Raw genomic sequence first — 20627 nt, 5'->3', positions numbered from 1 at the left:
GCACACATACATGATGGACGTGCTCTCCAAAATGGGGTTTGGGGAGGGAATCCGCAATTGGATCCAACTGCTCTACACAGACATCAGTAGCGCAGTTCTAATCAACGGGTGGGAATCGGAAAGCTTTCTGACCAAATCTGGAGTCAGGCAGGGCTGTCCTCTCTCCTCTGTCTTCTTCGTGTGTTGTATCGAACTCTTTGCCGAGTCCATCAGGAGGGATATAGGCATAAGAGGGGTGACGATCCCAGGCAGCGGAGGCACTCAGGTTAAGGCCTGGATGATGTTGCCGTCTTTTGCTCGGATCCGCTGTCGGTCCGCAGATTGCTGAACATCTGCGACCAGTTTGAACTGGTCTCGGGAGCAAAAGTTAATCGCAGCAAAAGCGAGGCCATGTTCTTTGGGAACTGGGCCGACCGATCCTTTGTCCCCTTCACCGTCAGGTCATATTGCCTGAAGGTGCTGGGAATATGGTTCAGAGCGGCCGGGGCAGCGCTCCCTGTCGATCGTGGGCAAGAACCTGGTCATCAGGTGCGAGGTGCTGTCGGTGTTGCTGTACATGGCGCAGGTGTGGCCCATACCCCGACCCTGTGCCGCCGCAGTCACCCAAGCCGTCTTCCACTTTATCTGGAGATCAAAGATGGACCGTGTCCGGAGGGACACGATGTACAAATCTCCAGAGAAAGGGGGAAAAACGTACCCAACGTCGCCCTCATCCTGATTGCCACCTTTGTGTGCGGCTGCATCAAGCTGTGCATAGACCCTCGGTACACAAACACTAAGTGTCACTACGTGCCGAGGTTCTACCTGTCCCCGGTGTTGCGAAGGATGGGTCTGGCTACGCTGCCGCGGAATGCTCCATTCAGTTGGACCGTGCAGGACCACCTGTCCTTCATGGAAAAGTTTGTACAGGGAAACACCTTTGACCACAAGGCCATAAAGCAGTGGTCAGCACGTAACGTCCTTGAGACCCTGCGGAAAAAGGAGATGGTGGATCCTGTCGGATGGTTCCCCAAACAGACTGTCGAAGTCATTTGGCAGAATGCCTCATTGCCAGAACTTACAAACAAGCACCAAGACGTAGCTTGGCTGGTGGTGAGAAGGGCCCTCCTCGTCAGATCCTTCATGCACTCCCGGCGTCTCAGCTCCACCGCACGCTGTCCGCGAGGTGGCTGCGGCGGGGACGAGACCGTCATCATCTCCTGCTGGAATGTGCCTTTGCAAAGAAGGTCTGGAAAGAGATGCAGTGGTCTTTGTCGAGGTTCATCCCGAGCAGCTCGGTAACACAGGACTCTGTGCTCTACGGACTGTTCCTAGGGACGCACACCGAGACAAACATCAACTGCTGCTGGAAGATCATCAACTCGGTGAAAGACGCCCGAAACTTGCTGGTCTTCAAGAGTAAGGAGTTGTCCACAACCGAGTGTTGCAGACGGGCACATTCCAAGGTCCAGGAGTACGTGCTGAGGGACGCACTAAAGGTTGGTGCCGCTGCCGCAAAGGCACGATGGGGAAGGGTCACAGTTTAAGGCCCTCCCGCCAGTGTCCACCGAGGGGCTGGAACCAGTGTAAAACCCCCCCTTGGGCCGTATGACACAGTAGTGCTTGTAATCTGTTGATGTAAATAGAGTACCATGTACTGCATTCATCTGTATTATGCCATATGTAATATGATTGTTTTGTAATGTATTTTGACAAGTATTGGAACGTATCTTGACCCCTTGGGCTGTATGACTTATAAAATGTGTAATGAAAATGTATTGTAACCCGTCTCTGTAAATTGAGTGCCATGTACTGCAGTTAATTTGTATTGTACCAGATGTGGACTGTATTGTAATGTATTTGAACAAATTTTATGAATAAAGTATATTTTTGAAACAAAAAAAAACCCACTGTCTGGCTTCTTTTCTGCTAAGGAGGCCCATGGCACTGATGGGTTGTGCTTGTAGCAGTAGATGCAGTGCCACCTTCCATTTGCTCATTTACTGGGCTCAGGACTGATTGATTGTTTAAGAGCTAAAAGTGTACAGCACCTCCATCCCTTCACTAGATGTGATAGCACATTCAGGCTAAAATTATTCCAAAATATAGGAAAAAATAAACTACTAGTAATTTATCTTAGGCCAGATCCATTTTAGAATCAGTTGTTCATGATATCCAGTGTACAGAACCTATATACTGGATAATACAAACATCAGTCTTATTCCAACAGAAAAGATCCATTTTGCAGAGTTTACTTTGCCACCATCTGGAAACAGTTCATGCAATCCTACTGAAATCAGGACGCTGGCAGACTGTATTAGAGACAAAAATATTAAACTCTTTAAAAAAAAAATCTGTTACAGCCAACAGTAATGTTCAGAGAGGTGAGGGAAATGGTTAAGAACTACATCATGTATATTTCCTAAAAATTATGTCTATGATATTATTAATTGTAGGGGACATAGCTAAGGACAGGACTTGTTCTTGCAGCGTAACAAGCAGTAGATAGTTCTTATATTATAATTAATTAAAAATATATAGGCTGGCCAGGACAGAATAGAAGGTAAATTGCCTATTTCATTGTGGGCGATGGCAATCTTTGTTATTCAGCATCTCTCGCATCTAAATTGAGTCCTCGGGGAAAACATCTAAACAACACATTCAAATTGCTGCATGAGGCTCACAAGACAGCAATTGGCCCTCTCTCCTCTATGGAATTTATATAACCAAACTGTCCCTTCTTCAAGTAAAATCACTGACTGAAGAACTTTCACCCGAAGTATTTTTCAGGTAACCTATCTCAGCTAAGTTAGCAGTCTCAAGAACAATTAAGTGCCCAAGTCTGGCCCCTATAGACAAACAGTTCAGCACAGTGATTTACACAAACAATTCAAAGCACTGTCCAACTGCCCTCTAACGCTGCAACTGAAGTGTGCATTTTTCAGAAACACACACCAGGGTGCAGCTGAGCTAGAGTTAGACAATTTAATAGCATCTAACAGCAGGAAATGGTGGCTATTATATTGAAAGCAAAATAATGATGGATATTACTGCACATCAGATCTGCTGTCAGCAATCAATACGACTACTATGCAAAGCTTGGCCCATCAATAAACTCTTAGTATGACAGTTGAAAATCCAATAATTTTAAGCAGATAACCATTAGAGAGTGAAAAGTCAAATTGCAAATTGTTTCCAAAATATATTAATAAAGTATTAGGTGTGCAATGTACATGCCTTAGTCAGCTGTGACTCAGTGGGTAGCACCCTCGCCTCTGAGTCAGAAGGTTGTGGGTTCAAGACCCACTCCAGGGACTTGAGCACATAAAGCTAGGCTGACACTCCAGTGCAGTACTGAGGGAGTGCTACACTGTCGGAGGTGCCATCTTTCGGATGAGACGTTAAACCAAGGCCCCGCCTGCCCTCTCAGGTGGACGTAAGAGAGCCCATGGCACTATTTTGAAGAAGAGCAGGGGAGTTCTCCCTGGTGTCCTGGCCAATATTTATCCCTCAACCAACATAACAAGAACAGATTATCTGGTCATTAGCACACTGCTGTTTGTGTGAGCTTGCTGTGCACAAATTGGCTGCCATGTTTCCCACATTATAACAGTGACTACACTCCAAAAGTACTTCATTGGCTGTAAAGCGCTTTGAGACATCCGGTGGTCGTGAAAGGCGCTATAGAAATGCAAGTCTTTCTTTGAAATCAAGCAATCAACAGTGCCTCACACCAACTCACTTATTCTTCACCTGCTTCAAATTATTAAAGATACACAAACTAGCAGCACATGACCAATCCCAAGAGTCTTAAATGAGACCTCAACGTGCTCATTACCACTGGGATCACACAATGGGACCATTCGGAGTGCTCTGCAACGTTGGTTCATTTTCCTTTGCAGGTGAGTTACTTTAAATCACGTGAAATGTGTGTACTAGACTAGGCACATCTGGATTTCATCCCAAATAAGGGTCAGTGCTATAGTCTTTCACAAACCTTTCCATGGTCCCGTATTGAATGGTAACTGTAGAATTCAGATCAACCTCAGCTGAACTATTCCATTACCAGTACAGTTTCAAAGAGCCAGTAGTAAGTTGCCCTTCAGCTCCCTTGCAGGAACACATTCACTCTTAACTCATTCACTCGTTGCTGTTTGTGCGATCTTGCCTTGTGCAAACTGATTGCTGCACATGCCTATGTAACAATAAGCACTGTACTTCAAAGTAATTCATTGTATATGAAGTATTGTACTGAGATGTTTCTGAATGATGCGATTAAATACTATTGAAACCCATGTCTTTCTTCAACTCCCTGCCAGCCACTTATAGCTATAAAAAGAAATAGAATCTATTTGAAATATAAACAGAAAATGATGGAAATACTCAGCAGGTCAGGCAGCATCTGTGGAGAGAGAAACAGAGCTAACATTTCAGGTCAATGTTTCTTCAGAACTGAAAAAAGTTAGAGATATATAACAGGTTTTTGGCAAGTGCAGAGGCAGGGAAAGGAGGGAGGGGAGAATCTATTTTGAGTTCCCTTAGTGTTATGCAGGTGGAGGGGGACACACTGAACACAATAAAGCCAATGTGATGCAGGTCAAAAACTGAAAAAAATGATTGTGACTTGTAGGATCTGACATTTATGCAGGAGAGCGATTGGGAAAGGGGCCAATTGGGTCAGGAGGCAGCCGGAGTCAGGGAAGGCGGCAGTGGCGAGGGGCCTGCATTCTTTGATGGTGGGGGTTGGGAGGAGCACTCCTGCTCCTCGCTGCTCCACATTCAGGTAAGTATATTTTAAAACCTTATCTTGTTTGCTGCCTGCAGCGGTGCTTTTAAGGACTGCCTGTTAGGCCACATGTAGGCCTGGTTTTCCTGAGTGCAGCCAGCACCAGCTGCCTCAGGGCAAACCAATCTTGCAGAGTGGGCCTCAAACAGGTGTTACGCCCCTTATTTGCATATGCAAAGGAACTAACACCTGCTTCAGGCATAGGCACAGCATGCCAATTTTTTGGCCTTCATCAATCTGGTGGGAGTGCACTTCCAGCTCTTAATGAGCGTGTGCTTCCTGACCACCATATTGGAGACTTGGGAGGCCTTTTAGCACCCAAAAAAGTGGGGTTAAGCAGCCAAATTGTGGGCCCATGTCTATAGAGAGTCGATTGAAGACAACGAGCTTTAACTCCCTGCCACCACATTGCCAACTGTTACCATGTCTAACGTCAAGTCATGGATGAGACAGTAACTTTTCCCATTAACATTGGCTTCTGCCATTCTGTTCGCCTCCTTCCAAAAACGCCGCACCTTTACCCCATATGCCATTTCCCTCCCACTATTCACTTAGGCTGAACCCAATAGTGTGCAACTTCAATGTCTTATTTAACCCTAGACGAACTTCAAAGCTCACATCCTATTCATCACCAAGAACTCCTATTTCTATCTGCAATTCCTACATAAGAACAAAATAAATAGGAGCAGGGGTAGGCCATTTGGTCCCTCGAGCCTGCTCCGCCATTCAATATCATGGCTGATCTTCTACCTCATCTCCACTTTCCTGCACTATCCCCATATCCCTTGATTCCCTTAATATCCAAAAATCTATCGCTCTCTGTCTTCAATATACTCAACGACTGAGCTTCCACAGCCCTCTGGGGTAGAGAATTCCAAAGATTCACCACCCTCTGAGTGAAGAAAATTCTCCTCAACACAGTCTTAAATGACCGACCCCTTATTCTGAGACTTTGACCCCTGGTTCTAGACTCCCCAGCCAGGGGAAACATCCTCCCTGCATCTACCCTGTCAAGCCCTGTAAGAATTTTGTATGTTTCAATGAGATCACCTCTCATTCATCAAAAATCCAGAGAGTATAGGCCGAGTCTACTCAGTCTCTCCTCATAGGACAATCCCCCCCATCCCAGGAATCAGTCTGGTGAACATTCGTTGCACTCCCTCCAAGGCAAGTATATCCTTCCTTAGGTAAGGAGACCAAAACTGTACACAATACTCCAGGTGTGGTCTCACCAGGACCCTATATAATTGCAGTAAGATGTCTTTACTCTTCTACTCAAATCCTCTTGTAATAAAGGCCAACATACCATTTGCTTTCCTAATTGCTTGCTGCACCTGCATGTTAACTTTCAGTGATTCGTGTAGAAGGACACCCAGGTCCCTCTGAACACCAACATTTCCCAATCTCTCACCATTTAAAAAATACTCTGCTTTTCTATTTTTCTTACCAAAGTGGATAACTTCACATTTCTCCACATTAAATTCCATTTGCCATGTTCTTGCCCACTCACTTAGCCTGTCTATATCCCCTTGAAGCCTGTTTACATCCTCCTCACAACTTACATTCCCACCCAGCTTTGTATCATCAGCAAACTGGGATATATTACATTTGGTCCCCTCTGCCACTGAAGCGCCTAACTATGCCTCCCACATTTATCCAAAATTCTTAATGGTCTTCTGAGCTCTTCTCTACATAAACCCAATGTGTCTAAAGCTCATCATTCACATGCTATCCCATTCTAAGACCCATTCAACCATCATTTCTGTCCTCACTGACCTTCATCAGTTGCCTGTCTCCCAACATATTGACTATTTACAAATTGCTCCATAGCTTTGACCCACCTACTTCTGTAATTTCCTCCGAGTCCCAGCTTGCACTCTCCACTCTAGCTGATTGTGTGGCCGCCCCCGCTGTACTCCCACCTCCCTCAAGCATTAATGACAGAGCCATGAAGCAAACCCATGCTTACCTACAATTCGCCCCATTTTCTAAAGTGTCCTCAAAAAGGGGAAGGAACACACAGGCCGAGGTTTACAATCATCTCCATGGTTTGTTTCTAATGGGTTACATCCCAAGCAGGCAGCAATTGAATTGGGAGAAATTCAACTCATTGTATTTTGGTTTTATGAAGAAGCCTCAACTTCTATTTTCATGCAGTCAACACATTTTATAGCAATTGCTTCACTAATGATATTAACACTAGTGTGTAGTTCAGAAACCCTTTTTTGTCAACTCAAAGTACGATGAATCAACTCGTCAGTGTCAATATGTACACAGCGCAGACTCTTAAAGAGAGCCGATTTAATCACTCAGATCCTCTTCCACAAAAGATTGATGGCATTGTTGCCATAACAAAATAAATGCATTTCTGAGTGGTGACATATTCGCCGTGACATAAAACACAATCAGACTTCAACATATTCATACTACTTTCCGACATTAGAGTCATAGAGTCATACAGCACAGAAAGAGGCCCTTCGGCCCATCGTGTCTGCACCGGCCATCAAGCCCTGTCTAATCTAATCCCATTTTCCAGCATTTGGTCCGTAGCCTTGTATGCTATGGCATTTCAAGTGCTCATCCAAATGCTTCTTGAATGTTGTGAGGGTTCCTGCCTCTACCACCCTTTCAGGCAGTGAGTTCCAGATTCTAACCACCCTCTGGGTGAAAAAGTTTTTCCTCAAATCCCCTCTAAACCTCCTGCCCCTTACCTTGAATCTATGCCCCCTTGTTATTGACCCCTCTACTAAAGGGGAAAAGTTCACTTCTATCTACCCTATCTATGCCCCTCATAATTTTGTACACCTCAATCAGGTCCCCCCTCAGCCTTCTCTGCTCCAAGGAAAACAACCCCAGCCTGTCCAGTCTTTCTTCATAGCTGAAGCGCTCCAGCCCAGGTAACATCCTGGTAAATCTCCTCTGCACCCTCTCCAAAGCAATCACATCCTTCCTATAGTGTGGCGACCAGAACTGCACACAGTACTCCAGCTGTGGCCTAACCAGCGTTTTGTACAGCTCCATCATAACCTCCCTGCTCTTATATTCTATGCCTCGGCTAATGAAGGCAAGTATCCCATATGCCTTTTTAACCACCTTATCCACCTGTTCTGCTGCCTTCAGGGATCTATGTACATGCACACCAAGGTCCCTCTGATCCTCTGTCTTTCCTAGGGTCTTACCATTCATTGTGTATTCCCTTGCCTTGTTAGTCCGTCCAAAATGCATCACCTCACATTTTTCAGGGTTAAATTCCATTTGCCACTGTTCCGCCCATCTGACCAACCCATCTATATCGTCCTGTAGCCTGAGGCGTCCCTCCTCGCTATTTACCACCCCACCAATTTTCGTGTCATCTGCGAACTTACTGATCATACCTTTTACATTCACATCCAAATCATTAATGTAGACCACAAATAGCAAGGGACCCAGCACCGAGGAGACAATTACTGCTGTAAGGAGGGATGATATATTAACAGGTTCCTCTAATGAGGCCATATGGGTTGAACTTAAAAACAAAAACAAAAAAGAGGGCTAGCACTTGCTGGGAGTGTACTATAGGCCTCCAAACAGTCAGGGGGAGATAGAGGAACAGATATGTAGGCAAATCTCAGAGAAGTGTGCAAATAATAGGGTAATTATAGTGGGGGATTTCAACTTCCCCAATATTAACTGGGATAGTCAGAGTGTGAAAGGCTTAGAGGGTGCAGAATTCTTAAAGTACATCCAGGAGAGCTTTTTGAGCCAGCATGTAGAAAGTCCTACAAGAGAGGGGGCGGTACTGTACCTAATTCGCATTAAAACATCCAAACATTATACTTTCAGTTCTAAAGGAAGAGTTAATGTTGAGCCCACTTTGTGTGAAGCATAAACCTGATGGGCCAAGTGCCCCATGTCTGTGCTGTAAATTTTATGTAATTCTATGTAATATGTAACTGATGAATGAGTTTCTGCCCTCACTAGATGGACACAAGGTACCAGGAACTTCTCATGGGTAGTATAGTCAGCAGCACAACTTATCATGAAACTTGAATGTGTATTACCATCATCCTTGTCTAAAATTTAGAGCCAGACCTTTCAGGAGTGAAATAAGGAAACACTTCTATACACAAAAAGGGTGGTAGAAGTTTGGAACGCTCTTCCGCAAATGGTAATTGATACTAGATCAATTGTTAATTTAAAATCTGAGATTGATAGATTTTTGTTAACTAAAGGTATAAGGGATACGGGCCAAATGCAGGTATATGGAGTTAGGTCGCAGATCAGCCATGATCTCATTGAATGGCGGAACAGACTCGAGGGGCTAAATGGCCTCCTCCTGTTTCTATGTTCCTCCTGATCGCAGCACAAAAACAAACCAAATCATAAATAACAGTACAATTAGTTGGAGATGTGGTGTATCAGCAGATACAGATTTCATATCCACGCTCAATCCTGATGAGCATGAAACACTGGCTGTGGGACTTTGGACTCCATAAGCCTCCAGAAAACGTTTTACAGCAACAGTTGTGCCAACCCTCAGGTACAATGGGACCACAGGCTTCCGTCTGTGCTGATATTTCTAGCATTTTTAACAACAGGTTAAGAGACAAAAACAACTCTTCCACAAACTCCAGAGTCCCTCAGGTGCCAAGACACATCACACTACAGCTGGCCACGACACTGCAATTCAATCCAACAGTTCTGACAACAAAACAAGACACTGAAGCTTGAACAGCTTTATCAAAAGACCCAGAGTTAAAGGCTCCACATTCACTGACAGCCATTTGTTAATTAGAAGTGCAGTAGACATATAATGCAGGTGAAAGGATAATAAAGCTGATTGTGACGTTATTGCTCCAAGTAAATGGCACCAGGTGGCCAGTACAATAGCAGGACTAATTTCAGCAAGGGATTACCAATTAAACAGGTACTGTCTGGTAAGACTGTAGGGCAAGAGAAAAAAAGTCAAAGAGCTAAGCATCCTTTTCATCCTGATGACATCACAGAGAAATTAGGAAATGGCATACTTGGCAGCAATTAATTTTTTTGCCAAAATCACTAGCTCCTTTAAATAAATATTTTTATTTTCCAAATAATAGCTAAGTAAATGTACCTGTTATTCAATTACTGTTTGTTCTTTTTATTATTCTTCAATGACAACGCACAGTCCAGACGATCAAGTCTAAAAGGAGGTCTTGCTTCAATTCACTGTGGCTTTACTCATTCTGGAAGTTGTCGATCTCAGACCTCGACTAGATTAATACCAACAAGAGTATGACTCAGAATATCCCCTTCTGCTGGAATGCACAGATTAGAAAAACATTTGGCTTTGTTTTCCTGGTTTTGCAAGTCTCTGCCAACAGGAGAGTTAATCCAAATCAGATTCCCATCATCAAAAATTCACCAAGCAGAGCAACTGAAGCACAGCACGCTCGCCAAATCCAAAGCGTGTGCGGAACTTCTGTTTAGAGTTAACTGAATTGAGAGCATTTTACTTCCAGGTGATCAAACACAGCACAAGATCAAACCAAATACCAGGAGCCTAACTAAAGAAAGACACAGTTCTTTTTTGAGCAGAGCTTCAGAGTAACCCTTTAAATCACAGGACCCACTCAGATTGAACAACAGCACTCCTTCACTAGGAGGGCAGCAACCACCGCTGCAGTCAGTTCACACACAGTGCTCGCTCCTTCCAGTGATTCGGAGAATAGAGCGTTAGAACAGTCTGCTTACTCCAGAGGATGAGAAGCAAACCTCAAACCTTTCCCCCTTACGGAGATTCCTGCACATACCAATAGTGACATTGCCATAAATCACAATCACTGCAGCATTTACTGTGTTAATCAGTGGTGGAGTGCAGCAGCCATGGAATCCTAAATGGAAAAACCCAGATTGTATGAATACACACCGATATTGTAAAGTATACACTCCGATATTGTAAAGTATACACACCGATATTGTAAAGTATACACTCCGATATTGTAAAGTATACACATCTATGGCTAAAATACAACAGTCACATGTCTAGCACTGGTCTGTTCCTTTTTTTTTAAACTGGGCCAACTGTACTTGTGACAGCCACCATAGAAAGTGCTAAGACTGCAAGTAAAATCTGCTGGACAGGCTAATGTGGGATTTCATGCTGATAACAGTATGAAATTGTATTATATTCAGTGCCAATTTTTAAAACAGAAGTTTATTTCAAGCTTGAATTAAACAGATGGTTTGAAAAATAACACATTTTCCATTACAAGCCATTAATGCATAGAACAAAAGCAGCACCCTTCCCCCAACAGCATGTCCTACTAAAGGAAACCCCCTTCCTTCATCACCATCGTAAGTGCCCCCAACACCAGTGTGCTCCAGCAAAGGGACCAACCCCAATACCAACAAGGGTGTTCTCATAAAGGAAGTGCAACCAGTCACCAGGGAATGTGCACTGATGACACAGACACACTCACCCCAGTAAAGAGATCACCCCGTGCCAGAATTTGTGCCCCACCAAAGGAAGCCCCATTCTCCTGCCACCAGAATGTATCCTCCGAAAAAGGCAGCATGCCCCCAACACCAGAGTGTGCCTCGGCAAAAGAGGTCCGAAATCCCCAGTTACCAGAAAGTATGTCCCAGGAAAAGGAGCATTGCCCCCTAACACTGAGGCATGTCCAAGCAAAGGAAGCTCCCTACTTAATGTTTTCCATATCAGAGCAGAGGCGGGGAGAATAGAATAGCGTAGTAGTTACCGCACTGGAACCTTTCACCTCTGAAATCAGGGTTTGAATTCATCCTTGCCATTAACAACTACTTGCATAGCGCCGTTAACGTAGTAAAACGTCCCAAGGAGCTTCACAGGAGCATTAACAGACAAAATTTGACCGAGCCACATACAGAGATGGTAAGGCAGGTAGGTTTTAAGGAGCATCTTAAAAGGAAGAGAGAGGTAGAGAGGGAATTCCAGAGCTTAGGGCCTAGACAGCTGATGGCACGGCCACCAATGGAGGGGCGAAGGAAGTCGGGAACTGCACAAAGCCAGAATCGGAGAAACGCAGAGTTATTGGAGAAGGTTACAGAGATAGGGAGGGATTTGAACACAAGGTTAAGAACTTTAAATTTGAAGTTGCTGGGCCTGGAGCCAGTGTAGGTCAGCGAGTACAGGGGTGATGGGTGAACAGGACTTGGTGTGTGGCAGGATATGAAAGTCTTTTTTTTAAATTTAAGTGTAAAGGTTCTACACAACATAGCTTTGGGTATTATCAACCCAGCTCCTGGGGGACACGACTGTATAGCCCAAAACTGCCCGTAATTTGTCACAGGTGGGCACTCTCACTCAGAAAGGCCACAGGGATATTTGGTGAAGGATTTAAATACACAGTCCATTAAGGAATGGTCTTCTGAGGTTGTAAGGCCCAATGTTGCTGCATTGTAGAGGGAGCTCACTTGTGCTCTACTTGATCATGGGGTGCTTAATGGGACAGTATCGAGGTAACTTTACTCTGCAGCTAATGCATACTGTGTTTGATAGAACAAATCAGAGGGAGCCTTACTCTAGATCTAACCTATATTGCACCTGACCTGGCAGTGCCGACATTGTCACTGGGTGGCAAAAATGTCAATGTTCCCTTTCTCAACACCGACGGCTTCAAATTTGTTGAGTACAAAATAAGTGAAGGGATATCATACTCTCAAAAAGAACAGCAAGTAGCCACAGGCTGAATTCAAGAAGCCAGGAATAATTCAAAAATCTACTCCAGGCATTTAAGCAGCATTATCTTTAAGAGTTAAATTAACCTCCCTGTACAGGTATGAAGTTGAGTCTGGTCTTATTACAAGTAACAGCTGCACTGTGTTGAGCAGAATTTAAGCATAATCCAGACACAGCAATTTACAGATTTAGATTCACACAAAAGGCCAAAATAATCAAATCAATATTCCAACAGGGGCAAAGATTGGTACTCCACAGTAACTGAAGGTTCTTGCTGAGGCACGTTTGACTGGAACCCAAAAATATATCCGATATCTACAGTGAAAAAGTGTGAAATATTCACAAAACAGTTGGTGAGGCTGAATTCATCTAGATAAAATCAAAACAGCTAAAAGGCTATAGTAGTTAAAGGGGCAGTCCTTTTTTATTCAGAATACTTCCTCATTTTACAAGAAATAATTCGAAATTTATGAAACTAAAATAGGATTTTTTTTTTTTTTTTTTATAAACAGACTTCAATTTTCTTAAGCTTGCAGACCCATGAGTCAGGGTCCCCTCCCTCCTCGGCTGCTCAGTGATATTACTGGCAGGAGTGCCTCCATTCATCCTAAAACATCTCCATAGAAAACAGCAGGATCCACAACTGGGGACCAGGCCGTGCCAATATTCAGGTGCTCAACCCCAGGAAACCATGCTGCTGGCTGGGCCGATTTTGATGGACCAATAAGGGTGACGCTGAGTTGCCGCAGTGTCACCAAACAAGGATCAGCACAAGTGCCCCTTTAAGGGCACCATTAATACAAGAAAAAAATATATGCTCCAATCAGACTAAAAGATGCTAAGATAAGCAACGAAGTCCTAACAAAACCAAAAGGAACGTTACCAACTAACTGATCATGTTATTGTCAGTGTTTAGAAGACACTCGATGGTAGTCTGCATGTTCAGGCAGTGACATGGTTTCCCCGGGTTGGAGAGTTCCCGAGTGGCTCACGGCCCACTGTTTCCTATGAAGCCGCTCTGGGGGGAATGGGGGACACTTCCCATCAATTACTTTACCAGAACCGTCATCAGGGAGGGAGGCCAGGCTCAAAAGTCTCTGTCAGTAAGAAAACTGACATTTGTTTAAAATAAAGACAAACCTGATTTTCATATCAATTTTGTCAATTAGCACAAGGGACAAACTTAAAATGTGCAGAACCTGGTTTTGGGGGGGGGGGGGGGAGGGAGCAGGGGAAAGTGGGAAAACTATAAATAAAAGCAAGTTAAAAATTAATTAGAAAAGCAAAAAGAATGGTGATCAAATTTCAGAAAATGTCAAAGGTAAGAAAAAACATTCTTTTCCAATATTTACACAGTAGAGAACAAGTAAACAAGTGTTGAACATCTTCAAATGATAATAAGGAACTATAACTAAGAGATGGGCAAATGGCAGAGCCATTAAACAGTTACTTTACATCAGTCTTACACAGAGAGAGAATGAAGGATATTTGCCTAAGCCAGGGATCATATTTCAGAGCGGTGAAGCAGCTCAGCAGAATGCTGATACAGTAATGACAGGAATGGTTATAAAAATTTAGAAGCTCTCAATAGAACATTCTTCCTCTTTTCCCAACCCCAAATCCCATTATACCAATATATCTCTGCCTTTGCAGCCTTTTGGAAAATGTACGGTAATATACCAATCCTTTTTCACTACAGAGGTAGGAGGGAGAGTACATCCCCATCTGAAGGACTGCACCTAAAGAAAAAATGTTCACCTCCAACAATGTAACATTCCCTCAGTGCTGTACTGGAACATCAGCTTAGATTATGTGCTCAAGTGCAGCAATGGATCTTGAATGAACAACCTTCCCACAAAGAGCCATCAACTGAGCTAAGCAGACACATGGTGCTGCTGGGCAGAATAGGTCCATTTAGGAGGGAGACTGCCACAAAGTGTGCATGGCAATCCCATTCCAGCAACAGCTTGCATTTATATAGTGCCTTTAATGTAGTAAAATGTCCCAAGGCACTTCACAGGAACATAATCAGACAAAATCTGACACTGAGCCACATAGAGATATTAGGACAGATGACTAAAAGCTTGGTCAAAGGTAGGTTTTAAGAAGCACCTTAAGAGAGAGAGGCGGAGAGGTTTAGAGAAGGAATTCCACAGCTTGGTGCCTACACAGCTGAAGGCACTTAGAATCCAAACAAGACTCTCACACAATTTGGGAATGTTTCTATCAGGTTGCTTTGTCTCCTTCAGCAGGTTACGCTTCATCAGCTCAGTGGTGTTTTCTTGCTTTTTTACTGTCGCAAAATTCACAGTGGCACATTTAGTGAACAGCAAGGAAGCCACTGCCAGGGTCTTTCCAAATAAACTGTTTAGCAAAGTAGGTGCTTTCATCATGAACTAGAATTTATATAGCAACTTTAATGTAGTAAAACATCACAAGCGTTCACAGGAGTTATCAAACACTAAGCCACATAAGGAAACATTAGGACAAGTGACCAAAAACTTGGTCAAAGAGGTAGGTTTTAAGGAGGGGAAGAGAGGTAGAGAGGCTTAGGGAGGGAATTCCAGAGCTTAGGACCTGGATGCTGCCTAGGCTGCCAATGGTGAAGCGATTAAAATCAGGGGTGCAGAAGAGGCCAGAATTGGAGAAGTGCAGAGATCTCGAAGGGTTGTGGGGCTGGAGGAGGTTAGAGAGATAGGGAAGGGCGAGGCCATGGGGGGGATTTGAAAACCAGGATGAGAATTTTTAAAATCGAGGCGTTGTCAGGCTGGGAGCCGATGTAAGTCAGTCAGCACAGGAGTGATGAGTGAACGGGATTTGGTACGAATTAGGATACAAGCAGCAGAGTTTATGGAGGGTGGAAGATGGGAAGCCGGCCTGGAGTGTGCTGGAATAGTCAAGTCCAGAGGTAACAAAGGCATGGCTGAGGGTTTCAGCAGCAGATGAGCTGAAGCAGGCAAAGAGCTACAAGTGTGTATGTATAACACTAACACACACAATAGCCAGAGGCAATTTTGAAATGTACATATTAGAGTACAGCTCACACATATGCACACGCTAATGGTTCTGTCTTTTGTATATTGATGTTCCACTGCCCTACGGAATGGGCACCTAGCAGATTGTCTATCTTCAAGAATTAACATACCTCAGTTGGTCAGATGTCGGTTTTTTACCCAAATGTGACAAATTTAGGAAATTTTGGATATGAACACATACCAGAGCTTACAATCTACACACTCCGCATCTAAAAGCCAGAACTGTAAAATGCTCATCATTCAGTGGCTATGTGGATTAGATACAATGCCCTCTCCACAAGCTAAAAGTGTTGGGCAGTGGAGGCCTGGTAACAATGAGTAGCTGACAGGCAGCTAGGCTAGATCATGTGCTGACTATACACCAGGAGCCAATAATCTAGTTCATTTAGTTTAATAAGCAGAGAGAAAAAAATTATTTGAAATGTGGTGTACAATACCAGGCTATTGATAGAGCCAGCATTCCACAATATGGTACATAATGCCATAATCTCTCAACTACCTAACAAAGATTCTCAGGAAACTCACTATTGGAAAAAGGTGATTTTTTTTATCTTTGAGCTAGATAAGCCAATATCATAGTAAGTATTCAGATGTAATTTATGATGTTTTTGTACAAGTATATGATGACACTGCACAATAGCATTTGGCAGCCTAAACTGTTTCACAACTTTCTCTTCAGATCTAACCAGAAAGCTAAGTGCAACAGACACACAGAGCAGAAGATCCCAGTTTATGCAGAGTTTGCTGAACTTTTTCAGGGGAGCAGTGGGGTGATGCAATTGACTTTGCATGCTGGGTCAGGGAGGGGAAAAAAAAATAATCGGCCGGGTTTCACAGACCAGTGACTCCTACTGGCAAATGCGTCTGGATGTCAGATGAAGGCAAGATCAGGTTTGGCGGTGATGATCCTGTGGTTGACTAGCCCATCGATACGTGCTGTTCCAGCACGCGCATGAAGAATTAGGAATTGGGTACGGTAGTGGAGGACAATCGCTACCTCTGAACTGTGCCCAAACAAGGAGGCAATACCTGCTGGACAGGAAGAGATAAAATTGGCAGAAGATTTGCAAACAATCTGCAACCTCTGGCTCTGAACGGAATGGACCCAAGCCTCTTCCCACCACAGCACAGTGTTGAATATAGTCTGGAAACAAAACAACATTCATCTGCACTTGCCTGCCAATTATTTTCTTTTCTTTAAAAAAAAGCATTAAATAGTTTTTGTAAAACTTTTGAAACAAAATGTTTGCAACACACAAAAATCAGGCGTAACAAGTTCCTGCTTTGGTTACTAAAAGCATGTGCAACCCCCGCAACCAAAACACTGCTTTGAATGGAGCATTTCCTTCCTCCCGTGCCATTTTAACTTTGAAATGCTTTATGTGGAAACCACCCCAAGAAAAACAGGTTACTGAAGTAAACAACGACACAGAGCACTGCAACCATGGGCTGGCAGAGTGCCCATTATTTAACTAAATGTTGCAGAAGGTGGAGAGAGGCACCATAAAATGGTATCCTAGGAAGTTTATGCTGTTGTTTACTGACCTGGCCATTTAATAAGTGAACTTGGTAACAGCTGAAGCAAATAGTGTCACACATGCTGATTAAAAAAGTAAACTTCAGTAACCTCCATAAGCAATACTTTTATACGCCAACTAGATTAATGCACCATTACTACCAGCTTGCAGTATTGTCTAGTCAGGCATTGACACAAAAATACCCACTGTAGCAGTGACAGGAGAAACAGGTTGTTTTACCTACATTGATCACAGATTTCAATATCCACATGAACGGTGCAAATGCAATGCAGGTTTCCCAATAAGAATAATTGTGAAATAGGGCATTGGCCATTAGCTCGCTGTAACAGTACAATGAATTTTCAATACAAGATCCTTCTGTGCACGGAGACCACAGATGCTAGTACGGTGGAACGGTGTGTTCCTTTAAAGCCAGGAACTTTAATTGTTAAGTAAGCAGAGATGTTGATTAGAGTTTAATTGTTAATAAAAGGGAAAATGTTAATAAAATGGAAAATGCTAGAAATGACAGGCTAACATTTTGGTATCGCCCACTTGCAAAAAGGACTGTAGAATTGAATTGTTATTTGGGTCAGTGATTGTGGGGAGTAATGAGTTGTTTGGGAAGAGTAGCTGGAGGATGAAAGCATTAAGGAATGGAGGGAGCAACAGACACGGGGTCGAAGAGAGCGTACTGAAGAGGCAAAGTGGGTTAGAGTATTGGGGACAGTATGGGGTGGCAAGAATTCAGGTTGGTGGCTAGCGAAAGATAGCCTTTGGAGAAAAGCAAGTAATTGGGGAGAGATTAGTGAGTGTTTGGGAGAGTGGAGTGGCTATTGAGGGGCAGTTGCAAACAATTTCACAAATACTCAGAATAAGGAGTAACGCTCTTCTCCTTCAACTCAGAAGCCTACTGAGCATGATGGGAACTTCTGCAAAATGCACATGTTCCGAATCCACCAATGTGACTGGTAGCACCCTTCAACTGTGAAAGATCATAGAATGGTACAGCACAGGAGGGCATTTGGCCCATCGAGTCTGCGTCAGCTCTTTTGAAGAGCAATCCAGTTAGTTCGACCCCCCACCACCACCACCCCCACTCTTTCCCCACATCCCTGCAATTTTTTCTCCAAGTATTTATCCAATTCCCTTTTGAAGGCGACTATTGAATCTGTATCCACCACCCTATCAGGCAGCGCATTCCAAATCCTAACCACTTGTTACATAAAAATATTTTTTCTCATGTCGCCTCTGGTTCTTTTGCCAATCATCTTATATCTGTGCCCTCTGCTTATCGGCCCTTCAGCCACTGGAAACAGTTTCTCTTTATTTACTTTATCTAAACCCTTCATGATTTTAAACACCTCTAGCAAATCTCCTTTTAACCTTCTCTGCTCCACGGAGAACAATCTCAGTTTCTCCAGTCTATCCACATAACTGTAATTGCTCATCCCTGGAACCGTTCTAGTAAATCTCTCTGTACCCTCTCCAAAACCTTCACATCCTTCCTAAAGTGTGGTGCCCAGAATTAGACACAATACTCCAGCTGGGGCCGAACTAGTATTTATATAGGTTTAGCATAACTTCCTGGCTTTTGCAGTCTATGCCTCTATTTATAAAGCCCAGGATCCGATATGCTTTATTAACTGCTTTGTTAATCTGTCCTGCCACCTTCAAAGATTTTGTGCACAAACACACCCAGGTCTCTCTCCCTGCACCCCCTTTAAAGTTGTTCTTAAGAACATAAGAAGTAGGAGTAGGCCATACGGCCCTTTGAGCCTACTCCGCCATTCAATAAAATCATGGCTGAAATTTGACCTCAACTCCACGTTCCTGCCGATCTCCATGTCCCTTGATTCCCCTAGAGTCCAAAAATCTATCGAGCTCAGCCTTGAATATACTCAAAGACTCAGCATTCACAGCCCTCTGGGGCAGAGAATTCCAAAGATTCACAACCCTCTGAGTGAAGGAATTCCTCCTCATCTCAGTCTTAAATAGCCGACCCCTTATCCTGAGACTATGCCCCCTAGTTCTAGACACTCTAGCCAGGGGAAACAACCTCTCCGCATCTACCCTGTCATTCCCCTTCAGAATCTTGTATGTTTCAATGAGATCACCTCTCATTCTTCTAAACACCAGAGAGTATAGGCCCATTCTACACAATCTCTCATCATCGGACAGCCCTCTCATCCCAGGAATCAATCTAGTGAACATTTGTTGCACCGCCTCCAAGGCAAGTATATCCTTCCTTAGATAAGGAGACCAAAACTGTGCACAGTACTCCAGGTGTGGTCTCACCAAGGCCCTGTACAATTGCAGCAAGACTTCCTTACTCTTTTACTCCAACCCCCTTGCAATAAAGGCCAACATGCCATTTGCCTTCCTTATTGCTTGCTGTACCTGCATGCTAGCTTTCTGCGTTTCTTGCACGAGGACACCCAAATCTCTCTGAACACCAACATTTGAAAGTTTCTCACCATTTAAAAATATTTTGTTTTTCTATTCTTCCTACCAAATTGAATAACCTCACATTTCCCCACATTATACTCCATCTGCCACCTTACTGCCCACTCACTTAGTCTATCTATATCCCTTTGCAGGCTCTTTTGCGTCCTCCTTACAGTTTACTGTCCCACCTAGCTTTGTATCATCAGCAAACTTGGATACATTGCACTCGGTCCCTTCATCTAAGTCATTAGTGTAGATTTTGAATAGCTGAGGCCCAAGCACAGATCCTTGCAGCACCCCACTAGTTAGAGCCTGCCAACTGGAAAATGACCCATTTATCCCTACTCTCTGTTTTCTGTCCATTAACCAATCCTCTGTCCATGCTAATATATTACCCCCCAACCCCATGAGCCTTTATCTTGTGTAGCACCTTATCGAATGCCTTCTGGAAATCCAAATATACTACATCCACTGGTTCCCCTTTATCTACCCTGCTAGTTACATCCTCAAAAAACTCTTAATAAATGTTAAACTCTATTTCCCTTTCATAAAACCATGTTGACTCTGCCTAATCATATTATGATTTTCTAAGTGCCCTGTTACCACTTCCTTCATAATGGATTCCAGCATTTTCCCAATGGCTGATGTCAGGCTAACTGGCCTGTCGTTTCTGAAGTACTTTTTCTCTACTGATATTACTTTAAGTTGCTTACTCTTATTAACCCCTTGGTTCCCCACTATTTTTGGTATGCTTTTTGTGTCTTCTAGGTGGAAGATGAATACAAAATATTTGTTTAAAGTCTCTGCCATTTCCTTATTCCCCATTATAATTTCACCTGTCTCAGCCTCTAAGGGACCAACGCTTACTTTTGCTACTTTCTTCCTTTTTACATACTTGTAGAAGCTCTTACAATCTGTTTTTATATTTCTTATTCGTTTACTCTCATTCTATTTTCTCTCATCAATTTTTCGGTCATCCTTTGCTGGTTTCTAAAGCTCATCCAAATCTCAGGCTTACTACTATTCTTCACAACATTATAAGCCTCTTTTAATCGAATACTTAACTTATTTAGTTACCCATGGATGGATCGCTTTTCTTGTGGAATTTTTCTCAATGGAATGTATATTTATTGAGAATTTTGGAATATTTCTTTAAATGTCTGCCACTGCTTATCTACCAACAT

General features: G+C 43.4%; 1 protein-coding gene across 8 annotated transcripts in view; it reads right to left on the bottom strand.

Annotated features, from left to right (window-relative positions):
* The window catches only part of arhgap17a (Rho GTPase activating protein 17a), a 154819-nt gene that overhangs the window by 123854 nt on the left and 10338 nt on the right, over positions 1-20627 (bottom strand). The gene's annotated exons all lie outside the window — the stretch shown is intronic.

The sequence above is a fragment of the Somniosus microcephalus genome, chromosome 11 (assembly GCF_052327205.1).
Source record: "Somniosus microcephalus isolate GS21.2 chromosome 11, FLI_Smic_1.0, whole genome shotgun sequence".
Taxonomy (NCBI): Eukaryota; Metazoa; Chordata; class Chondrichthyes; order Squaliformes; family Somniosidae; genus Somniosus; species Somniosus microcephalus.
The sequence above is the reverse complement of the archived record's forward strand: the minus strand, read 5'-3'. Positions and strand labels throughout refer to the sequence as shown.